The following is a 12,285-nucleotide window of genomic DNA, read 5'->3' on the forward strand; positions in this document are numbered from 1 at the left end:
CAGCTGCAGATGCTTCACTTCCGCCAAGGACTCTGCCACCTTGAGAGAAGGATGCGCTCTATGGAGTTGAGAAAGAAAGTGCGTCTCACTAGCTTCTTTCCTCTACTTCATAGACAGCAAAGGGGCTATGAAAGGCAGCACTGGCTTTTTGTTCTAGGACTTCTTCTTTACAAGCAGCTGCTGGATGTTTGGAAGGGGGTTTGGGATATGCAAAAATGAGAGGCTAAGATGGTAAGAGGGTAAGATGGAAGTCATCTGGCAAAAGCAGAGCTCACAAAAGGGCCAGCTGAGAAAGCTCTTGCTGCCTACAACTTCAACTGCACCCCTCAAAGCAGCAGCACACACGCTGCTCTCGGCACTTTCCTTCTCAGCTCTACGCACCATCCTAAGCCTTGCCTCTCCCACACTCAGGATCCAAAGACAACGGCACCAGGGACTGCTCACACACTAAAGGCACCAGGACAAAAGGCTCAGCAGCTTGGCCTTTGCATTCCCGCTGACAGCTCCACAGCTTGAACCCAGAGAACTGCCTGCTGCCAACAGCCTTTCCAATCACTCTGAGCACCTCATGACAAGGAGTGTGGGGAATGAATCTCCAGCAGCCTCCTGCCCCAGGCTGTCCCCCGGGAGCAGCCCTGCTCCAGGCCGTGACTGCCACCTGCACAGCCAAAGGACCCAGAGCCGGTGTTACACACCACGGCTGTGCCTGGCACAGAGACACCAGTGGCCACACAAGTGGCCATGGCACTGTCCACACACAGTCCCTGCTGCTGCTCCCCCAGCCGCTGGCACCAACTCCCAGCCACCCACTCCTAAAGCCACGGGGCCCACTGGGACACTGCGGGGGCTCGTGGAAGCCAGCGGCCATTGTGACACAGCGGGGCTGCACAGAGCCCACGGTGCTTTGTGACCCGTGGCTCCCAGGAGAGCCTTTGTGATGCTGGGGAACTACAAGGAAGCCTGGCTCCTCTGTGACACCACCACAGAAGCTCAGGGGAGCCCTGGAGACCGTGCTGATGCTATTGAACCTGATTGCAACCCTGCCTCCTCTGTGACACCACAGAAGCTCTTGGAGCCCTGGAGACCGTGGTGATGCTATGGAACCTGATGCAACCCTGCCTCCTCTGTGACACCACAGAACCTCTGGGAGCCCTGGAGACCGTGCTGATGCTATGGAACCTGATGCAACCCTGCCTCCACTGTGACACCACAGAAGCTCAGGGAGCCCTGGAGACTGTGGTGATGCTATGGAACCTGATGCAACCCTGCCTCCACTGTGACACCACAGAACCTCTGGGAGCCCTGGAGACCGTGCTGATGCTATGGAACCTGATGCAACCCTGCCTCCACTGTGACACCACAGAAGCTCGGGGAGCTCTGCAGACCGTGGGGATGCTGGCGAAGCTGACGGAACCCTGGGCACCACAGTGACGCTATGGAACCTGGTGGAACCGAGGGGCCACAGTGACGCTGTGGGGCCTTTTGGAAGCAACAGGACCCTGGTGGGAAGCCACGGGATGATTAATCCTGCACGAACCTGCTCCAGGTGGGCTCCTCTCTCCCGGCTTCCACAGGTGCTGCTAGGATCCCACTCCGGCACTGGCTTGGCACGGGCTCACGGCTTCCTTTGGCAATGGCTCTGCTCCAGGATGGCATGCTGCAGAGAATGCAGGTAGATTTTGTGCTCACTCCTGGCATGCAGCTGGACAATAAAGCCTGATCCAGCCCCCCCTCAGCATATGTCCGGCTCTGGCATTGGGGCGGGGCAACTTTGGGAGCAGCCCCAGCCCTGCTCCTGCTCCCGGCTGGGCACCCAGCTGCTGGGACACAGGTGTGTCCTGATGCCACCGTCTACTCCTTTGAGAAGGGGAGGACAGAGTGCATCAGGGAGTTTGGTGTGGCTTACATGCGGCAAGGAGAAGGTGCAGCCCCAAACTGGCTTTCACTTCTAGAACCTTTTGCTATTGCGGGAGCAGCTGCTGGAGCTTTTCAACCGAGCTGCAAGAGTGAAAAGTGTGATGGCATGTCTATCTGAGAAGGAAGGTTCGGTGCCGCAGCCTGTTGTGCACAATTTATATGCTGATAAGAGAAGGGGGTGCTTTTGCAACGTTTTCCTTCCTGACACTTCTGTCTCTGTGAGCTTTAGCTGCTTGGACTCAGGGATACCGAAGGTATGTGAAAGTGACTGGGATGCGAGAATCATGTTGCACAGGGAACAGGGAAGGTCAGCAAATGTTTCCTGTCCTGGCACATCTCTCAGTCTGAACTGCAGCTGCAGATGCTTCACTTCCGCCAAGGACTCTGCCACCTTGAGAGAAGGATGCGCTCTATGGAGTTGAGAAAGAAAGTGCGTCTCACTAGCTTCTTTCCTCTACTTCATAGACAGCAAAGGGGCTATGAAAGGCAGCACTGGCTTTTTGTTCTAGGACTTCTTCTTTACAAGCAGCTGCTGGATGTTTGGAAGGGGGTTTGGGATATGCAAAAATGAGAGGCTAAGATGGTAAGAGGGTAAGATGGAAGTCATCTGGCAAAAGCAGAGCTCACAAAAGGGCCAGCTGAGAAAGCTCTTGCTGCCTACAACTTCAACTGCACCCCTCAAAGCAGCAGCACACACGCTGCTCTCGGCACTTTCCTTCTCAGCTCTACGCACCATCCTAAGCCTTGCCTCTCCCACACTCAGGATCCAAAGACAACGGCACCAGGGACTGCTCACACACTAAAGGCACCAGGACAAAAGGCTCAGCAGCTTGGCCTTTGCATTCCCGCTGACAGCTCCACAGCTTGAACCCAGAGAACTGCCTGCTGCCAACAGCCTTTCCAATCACTCTGAGCACCTCATGACAAGGAGTGTGGGGAATGAATCTCCAGCAGCCTCCTGCCCCAGGCTGTCCCCCGGGAGCAGCCCTGCTCCAGGCCGTGACTGCCACCTGCACAGCCAAAGGACCCAGAGCCGGTGTTACATACCACGGCTGTGCCTGGCACAGAGACACCAGTGGCCACACAAGTGGCCATGGCACTGTCCACACACAGTCCCTGCTGCTGCTCCCCCAGCCGCTGGCACCAACTCCCAGCCACCCACTCCTAAAGCCACGGGGCCCACTGGGACACTGCGGGGGCTCGTGGAAGCCAGCGGCCATTGTGACACAGCGGGGCTGCACAGAGCCCACGGTGCTTTGTGACCCGTGGCTCCCAGGAGAGCCTTTGTGATGCTGGGGAACTACAAGGAAGCCTGGCTCCTCTGTGACACCACCACAGAAGCTCAGGGGAGCCCTGGAGACCGTGCTGATGCTATTGAACCTGATGCAACCCTGCCTCCTCTGTGACACCACAGAAGCTCTTGGAACCCTGGAGACCGTGGTGATGCTATGGAACCTGATGCAACCCTGCCTCCTCTGTGACACCACAGAACCTCTGGGAGCCCTGGAGACCGTGCTGATGCTATGGAACCTGATGCAACCCTGCCTCCACTGTGACACCACAGAAGCTCAGGGAGCCCTGGAGACTGTGGTGATGCTATGGAACCTGATGCAACCCTGCCTCCACTGTGACACCACAGAACCTCTGGGAGCCCTGGAGACCGTGCTGATGCTATGGAACCTGATGCAACCCTGCCTCCACTGTGACACCACAGAAGCTCGGGGAGCTCTGCAGACCGTGGGGATGCTGGCGAAGCTGACGGAACCCTGGGCACCACAGTGACGCTATGGAACCTGGTGGAACCGAGGGGCCACAGTGACACTGTGGGGCCTTTTGGAAGCAACAGGACCCTGGTGGGAAGCCACGGGATGATTAATCCTGCACGAACCTGCTCCAGGTGGGCTCCTCTCTCCCGGCTTCCACAGGTGCTGCTAGGATCCCACTCCGGCACTGGCTTGGCACGGGCTCACGGCTTCCTTTGGCAATGGCTCTGCTCCAGGATGGCATGCTGCAGAGAATGCAGGTAGATTTTGTGCTCACTCCTGGCATGCAGCTGGACAATAAAGCCTGATCCAGCCCCCCCTCAGCATATGTCCGGCTCTGGCATTGGGGCGGGGCAACTTTGGGAGCAGCCCCAGCCCTGCTCCTGCTCCCAGCTGGGCACCCAGCTGCTGGGACACAGGTGTGTCCTGATGCCACCGTCTACTCCTTTGAGAAGGGGAGGACAGAGTGCATCAGGGAGTTTGGTGTGGCTTACATGCGGCAAGGAGAAGGTGCAGCCCCAAACTGGCTTTCACTTCTAGAACCTTTTGCTATTGCGGGAGCAGCTGCTGGAGCTTTTCAACCGAGCTGCAAGAGTGAAAAGTGTGATGGCATGTCTATCTGAGAAGGAAGGTTCGGTGCCGCAGCCTGTTGTGCACAATTTATATGCTGATAAGAGAAGGGGGTGCTTTTGCAACGTTTTCCTTCCTGACACTTCTGTCTCTGTGAGCTTTAGCTGCTTGGACTCAGGGATACCGAAGGTATGTGAAAGTGACTGGGATGCGAGAATCATGTTGCACAGGGAACAGGGAAGGTCAGCAAATGTTTCCTGTCCTGGCACATCTCTCAGTCTGAACTGCAGCTGCAGATGCTTCACTTCCGCCAAGGACTCTGCCACCTTGAGAGAAGGATGCGCTCTATGGAGTTGAGAAAGAAAGTGCGTCTCACTAGCTTCTTTCCTCTACTTCATAGACAGCAAAGGGGCTATGAAAGGCAGCACTGGCTTTTTGTTCTAGGACTTCTTCTTTACAAGCAGCTGCTGGATGTTTGGAAGGGGGTTTGGGATATGCAAAAATGAGAGGCTAAGATGGTAAGAGGGTAAGATGGAAGTCATCTGGCAAAAGCAGAGCTCACAAAAGGGCCAGCTGAGAAAGCTCTTGCTGCCTACAACTTCAACTGCACCCCTCAAAGCAGCAGCACACACGCTGCTCTCGGCACTTTCCTTCTCAGCTCTACGCACCATCCTAAGCCTTGCCTCTCCCACACTCAGGATCCAAAGACAACGGCACCAGGGACTGCTCACACACTAAAGGCACCAGGACAAAAGGCTCACCAGCTTGGCCTTTGCATTCCCGCTGACAGCTCCACAGCTTGAACCCAGAGAACTGCCTGCTGCCAACAGCCTTTCCAATCACTCTGAGCACCTCATGACAAGGAGTGTGGGGAATGAATCTCCAGCAGCCTCCTGCCCCAGGCTGTCCCCCGGGAGCAGCCCTGCTCCAGGCCGTGACTGCCACCTGCACAGCCAAAGGACCCAGAGCCGGTGTTACACACCACGGCTGTGCCTGGCACAGAGACACCAGTGGCCACACAAGTGGCCATGGCACTGTCCACACACAGTCCCTGCTGCTGCTCCCCCAGCCGCTGGCACCAACTCCCAGCCACCCACTCCTAAAGCTACGGGGCCCACTGGGACACTGCGGGGGCTCGTGGAAGCCAGCGGCCATTGTGACACAGCGGGGCTGCACAGAGCCCACGGTGCTTTGTGACCCGTGGCTCCCAGGAGAGCCTTTGTGATGCTGGGGAACTACAAGGAAGCCTGGCTCCTCTGTGACACCACCACAGAAGCTCAGGGGAGCCCTGGAGACCGTGCTGATGCTATGGAACCTGATGCAACCCTGCCTCCTCTGTGACACCACAGAACCTCTGGGAGCCCTGGAGACCGTGCTGATGCTATGGAACCTGATGCAACCCTGCCTCCACTGTGACACCACAGAAGCTCAGGGAGCCCTGGAGACTGTGGTGATGCTATGGAACCTGATGCAACCCTGCCTCCACTGTGACACCACAGAACCTCTGGGAGCCCTGGAGACCGTGCTGATGCTATGGAACCTGATGCAACCCTGCCTCCACTGTGACACCACAGAAGCTCGGGGAGCTCTGCAGACCGTGGGGATGCTGGCGAAGCTGACGGAACCCTGGGCACCACAGTGACGCTATGGAACCTGGTGGAACCGAGGGGCCACAGTGACACTGTGGGGCCTTTTGGAAGCAACAGGACCCTGGTGGGAAGCCACGGGATGATTAATCCTGCACGAACCTGCTCCAGGTGGGCTCCTCTCTCCCGGCTTCCACAGGTGCTGCTAGGATCCCACTCCGGCACTGGCTTGGCACGGGCTCACGGCTTCCTTTGGCAATGGCTCTGCTCCAGGATGGCATGCTGCAGAGAATGCAGGTAGATTTTGTGCTCACTCCTGGCATGCAGCTGGACAATAAAGCCTGATCCAGCCCCCCCTCAGCATATGTCCGGCTCTGGCATTGGGGCGGGGCAACTTTGGGAGCAGCCCCAGCCCTGCTCCTGCTCCCGGCTGGGCACCCAGCTGCTGGGACACAGGTGTGTCCTGATGCCACCGTCTACTCCTTTGAGAAGGGGAGGACAGAGTGCATCAGGGAGTTTGGTGTGGCTTACATGCGGCAAGGAGAAGGTGCAGCCCCAAACTGGCTTTCACTTCTAGAACCTTTTGCTATTGCGGGAGCAGCTGCTGGAGCTTTTCAACCGAGCTGCAAGAGTGAAAAGTGTGATGGCATGTCTATCTGAGAAGAAAGGTTCGGTGCCGCAGCCTGTTGTGCACAATTTATATGCTGATAAGAGAAGGGGGTGCTTTTGGAACGTTTTCCTTCCTGACACTTCTGTCTCTGTGAGCTTTAGCTGCTTGGACTCAGGGATACCGAAGGTATGTGAAAGTGACTGGGATGCGAGAATCATGTTGCACAGGGAACAGGGAAGGTCAGCAAATGTTTCCTGTCCTGGCACATCTCTCAGTCTGAACTGCAGCTGCAGATGCTTCACTTCCGCCAAGGACTCTGCCACCTTGAGAGAAGGATGCGCTCTATGGAGTTGAGAAAGAAAGTGCGTCTCACTAGCTTCTTTCCTCTACTTCATAGACAGCAAAGGGGCTATGAAAGGCAGCACTGGCTTTTTGTTCTAGGACTTCTTCTTTACAAGCAGCTGCTGGATGTTTGGAAGGGGGTTTGGGATATGCAAAAATGAGAGGCTAAGATGGTAAGAGGGTAAGATGGAAGTCATCTGGCAAAAGCAGAGCTCACAAAAGGGCCAGCTGAGAAAGCTCTTGCTGCCTACAACTTCAACTGCACCCCTCAAAGCAGCAGCACACATGCTGCTCTCGGCACTTTCCTTCTCAGCTCTACGCACCATCCTAAGCCTTGCCTCTCCCACACTCAGGATCCAAAGACAACGGCACCAGGGACTGCTCACACACTAAAGGCACCAGGACAAAAGGCTCAGCAGCTTGGCCTTTGCATTCCCGCTGACAGCTCCACAGCTTGAACCCAGAGAACTGCCTGCTGCCAACAGCCTTTCCAATCACTCTGAGCACCTCATGACAAGGAGTGTGGGGAATGAATCTCCAGCAGCCTCCTGCCCCAGGCTGTCCCCCGGGAGCAGCCCTGCTCCAGGCCGTGACTGCCACCTGCACAGCCAAAGGACCCAGAGCCGGTGTTACATACCACGGCTGTGCCTGGCACAGAGACACCAGTGGCCACACAAGTGGCCATGGCACTGTCCACACACAGTCCCTGCTGCTGCTCCCCCAGCCGCTGGCACCAACTCCCAGCCACCCACTCCTAAAGCCACGGGGCCCACTGGGACACTGCGGGGGCTCGTGGAAGCCAGCGGCCATTGTGACACAGCGGGGCTGCACAGAGCCCACGGTGCTTTGTGACCCGTGGCTCCCAGGAGAGCCTTTGTGATGCTGGGGAACTACAAGGAAGCCTGGCTCCTCTGTGACACCACCACAGAAACTCAGGGGAGCCCTGGAGACCGTGCTGATGCTATTGAACCTGATGCAACCCTGCCTCCTCTGTGACACCACAGAAGCTCTTGGAGCCCTGGAGACCGTGGTGATGCTATGGAACCTGATGCAACCCTGCCTCCTCTGTGACACCACAGAACCTCTGGGAGCCCTGGAGACCGTGCTGATGCTATGGAACCTGATGCAACCCTGCCTCCACTGTGACACCACAGAAGCTCAGGGAGCCCTGGAGACTGTGGTGATGCTATGGAACCTGATGCAACCCTGCCTCCACTGTGACACCACAGAACCTCTGGGAGCCCTGGAGACCGTGCTGATGCTATGGAACCTGATGCAACCCTGCCTCCACTGTGACACCACAGAAGCTCGGGGAGCTCTGCAGACCGTGGGGATGCTGGCGAAGCTGACGGAACCCTGGGCACCACAGTGACGCTATGGAACCTGGTGGAACCGAGGGGCCACAGTGACACTGTGGGGCCTTTTGGAAGCAACAGGACCCTGGTGGGAAGCCACGGGATGATTAATCCTGCACGAACCTGCTCCAGGTGGGCTCCTCTCTCCCGGCTTCCACAGGTGCTGCTAGGATCCCACTCCGGCACTGGCTTGGCACGGGCTGACGGCTTCCTTTGGCAATGGCTCTGCTCCAGGATGGCATGCTGCAGAGAATGCAGGTAGATTTTGTGCTCACTCCTGGCATGCAGCTGGACAATAAAGCCTGATCCAGCCCCCCCTCAGCATATGTCCGGCTCTGGCATTGGGGCGGGGCAACTTTGGGAGCAGCCCCAGCCCTGCTCCTGCTCCCGGCTGGGCACCCAGCTGCTGGGACACAGGTGTGTCCTGATGCCACCGTCTACTCCTTTGAGAAGGGGAGGACAGAGTGCATCAGGGAGTTTGGTGTGGCTTACATGCGGCAAGGAGAAGGTGCAGCCCCAAACTGGCTTTCACTTCTAGAACCTTTTGCTATTGCGGGAGCAGCTGCTGGAGCTTTTCAACCGAGCTGCAAGAGTGAAAAGTGTGATGGCATGTCTATCTGAGAAGGAAGGTTCGGTGCCGCAGCCTGTTGTGCACAATTTATATGCTGATAAGAGAAGGGGGTGCTTTTGGAACGTTTTCCTTCCTGACACTTCTGTCTCTGTGAGCTTTAGCTGCTTGGACTCAGGGATACCGAAGGTATGTGAAAGTGACTGGGATGCGAGAATCATGTTGCACAGGGAACAGGGAAGGTCAGCAAATGTTTCCTGTCCTGGCACATCTCTCAGTCTGAACTGCAGCTGCAGATGCTTCACTTCCGCCAAGGACTCTGCCACCTTGAGAGAAGGATGCGCTCTATGGAGTTGAGAAAGAAAGTGCGTCTCACTAGCTTCTTTCCTCTACTTCATAGACAGCAAAGGGGCTATGAAAGGCAGCACTGGCTTTTTGTTCTAGGACTTCTTCTTTACAAGCAGCTGCTGGATGTTTGGAAGGGGGTTTGGGATATGCAAAAATGAGAGGCTAAGATGGTAAGAAGGTAAGATGGAAGTCATCTGGCAAAAGCAGAGCTCACAAAAGGGCCAGCTGAGAAAGCTCTTGCTGCCTACAACTTCAACTGCACCCCTCAAAGCAGCAGCACACACGCTGCTCTCGGCACTTTCCTTCTCAGCTCTACGCACCATCCTAAGCCTTGCCTCTCCCACACTCAGGATCCAAAGACAACGGCACCAGGGACTGCTCACACACTAAAGGCACCAGGACAAAAGGCTCACCAGCTTGGCCTTTGCATTCCCGCTGACAGCTCCACAGCTTGAACCCAGAGAACTGCCTGCTGCCAACAGCCTTTCCAATCACTCTGAGCACCTCATGACAAGGAGTGTGGGGAATGAATCTCCAGCAGCCTCCTGCCCCAGGCTGTCCCCCGGGAGCAGCCCTGCTCCAGGCCGTGACTGCCACCTGCACAGCCAAAGGACCCAGAGCCGGTGTTACACACCACGGCTGTGCCTGGCACAGAGACACCAGTGGCCACACAAGTGGCCATGGCACTGTCCACACACAGTCCCTGCTGCTGCTCCCCCAGCCGCTGGCACCAACTCCCAGCCACCCACTCCTAAAGCCACGGGGCCCACTGGGACACTGCGGGGGCTCGTGGAAGCCAGCGGCCATTGTGACACAGCGGGGCTGCACAGAGCCCACGGTGCTTTGTGACCCGTGGCTCCCAGGAGAGCCTTTGTGATGCTGGGGAACTACAAGGAAGCCTGGCTCCTCTGTGACACCACCACAGAAGCTCAGGGGAGCCCTGGAGACCGTGCTGATGCTATGGAACCTGATGCAACCCTGCCTCCTCTGTGACACCACAGAAGCTCTTGGAGCCCTGGAGACCGTGGTGATGCTATGGAACCTGATGCAACCCTGCCTCCTCTGTGACACCACAGAACCTCTGGGAGCTCTGGAGACCGTGCTGATGCTATGGAACCTGATGCAACCCTGCCTCCACTGTGACACCACAGAAGCTCAGGGAGCCCTGGAGACTGTGGTGATGCTATGGAACCTGATGCAACCCTGCCTCCACTGTGACACCACAGAACCTCTGGGAGCCCTGGAGACCGTGCTGATGCTATGGAACCTGATGCAACCCTGCCTCCACTGTGACACCACAGAAGCTCGGGGAGCTCTGCAGACCGTGGGGATGCTGGCGAAGCTGACGGAACCCTGGGCACCACAGTGACGCTATGGAACCTGGTGGAACCGAGGGGCCACAGTGACACTGTGGGGCCTTTTGGAAGCAACAGGACCCTGGTGGGAAGCCACGGGATGATTAATCCTGCACGAACCTGCTCCAGGTGGGCTCCTCTCTCCCGGCTTCCACAGGTGCTGCTAGGATCCCACTCCGGCACTGGCTTGGCACGGGCTGACGGCTTCCTTTGGCAATGGCTCTGCTCCAGGATGGCATGCTGCAGAGAATGCAGGTAGATTTTGTGCTCACTCCTGGCATGCAGCTGGACAATAAAGCCTGATCCAGCCCCCCCTCAGCATATGTCCGGCTCTGGCATTGGGGCGGGGCAACTTTGGGAGCAGCCCCAGCCCTGCTCCTGCTCCCGGCTGGGCACCCAGCTGCTGGGACACAGGTGTGTCCTGATGCCACCGTCTACTCCTTTGAGAAGGGGAGGACAGAGTGCATCAGGGAGTTTGGTGTGGCTTACATGCGGCAAGGAGAAGGTGCAGCCCCAAACTGGCTTTCACTTCTAGAACCTTTTGCTATTGCGGGAGCAGCTGCTGGAGCTTTTCAACCGAGCTGCAAGAGTGAAAAGTGTGATGGCATGTCTATCTGAGAAGGAAGGTTCGGTGCCGCAGCCTGTTGTGCACAATTTATATGCTGATAAGAGAAGGGGGTGCTTTTGGAACGTTTCCCTTCCTGACACTTCTGTCTCTGTGAGCTTTAGCTGCTTGGACTCAGGGATACCGAAGGTATGTGAAAGTGACTGGGATGCGAGAATCATGTTGCACAGGGAACAGGGAAGGTCAGCAAATGTTTCCTGTCCTGGCACATCTCTCAGTCTGAACTGCAGCTGCAGATGCTTCACTTCCGCCAAGGACTCTGCCACCTTGAGAGAAGGATGCGCTCTATGGAGTTGAGAAAGAAAGTGCGTCTCACTAGCTTCTTTCCTCTACTTCATAGACAGCAAAGGGGCTATGAAAGGCAGCACTGGCTTTTTGTTCTAGGACTTCTTCTTTACAAGCAGCTGCTGGATGTTTGGAAGGGGGTTTGGGATATGCAAAAATGAGAGGCTAAGATGGTAAGAGGGTAAGATGGAAGTCATCTGGCAAAAGCAGAGCTCACAAAAGGGCCAGCTGAGAAAGCTCTTGCTGCCTACAACTTCAACTGCACCCCTCAAAGCAGCAGCACACACGCTGCTCTCGGCACTTTCCTTCTCAGCTCTACGCACCATCCTAAGCCTTGCCTCTCCCACACTCAGGATCCAAAGACAACGGCACCAGGGACTGCTCACACACTAAAGGCACCAGGACAAAAGGCTCACCAGCTTGGCCTTTGCATTCCCGCTGACAGCTCCACAGCTTGAACCCAGAGAACTGCCTGCTGCCAACAGCCTTTCCAATCACTCTGAGCACCTCATGACAAGGAGTGTGGGGAATGAATCTCCAGCAGCCTCCTGCCCCAGGCTGTCCCCCGGGAGCAGCCCTGCTCCAGGCCGTGACTGCCACCTGCACAGCCAAAGGACCCAGAGCCGGTGTTACACACCACGGCTGTGCCTGGCACAGAGACACCAGTGGCCACACAAGTGGCCATGGCACTGTCCACACACAGTCCCTGCTGCTGCTCCCCCAGCCGCTGGCACCAACTCCCAGCCACCCACTCCTAAAGCTACGGGGCCCACTGGGACACTGCGGGGGCTCGTGGAAGCCAGCGGCCATTGTGACACAGCGGGGCTGCACAGAGCCCACGGTGCTTTGTGACCCGTGGCTCCCAGGAGAGCCTTTGTGATGCTGGGGAACTACAAGGAAGCCTGGCTCCTCTGTGACACCACCACAGAAGCTCTTGGAGCCCTGGAGACCGTGGTGATGC

Source organism: Aphelocoma coerulescens, unplaced genomic scaffold (genome assembly GCF_041296385.1).
Source record: "Aphelocoma coerulescens isolate FSJ_1873_10779 unplaced genomic scaffold, UR_Acoe_1.0 HiC_scaffold_109, whole genome shotgun sequence".
Classification (NCBI taxonomy): Eukaryota; Metazoa; Chordata; class Aves; order Passeriformes; family Corvidae; genus Aphelocoma; species Aphelocoma coerulescens.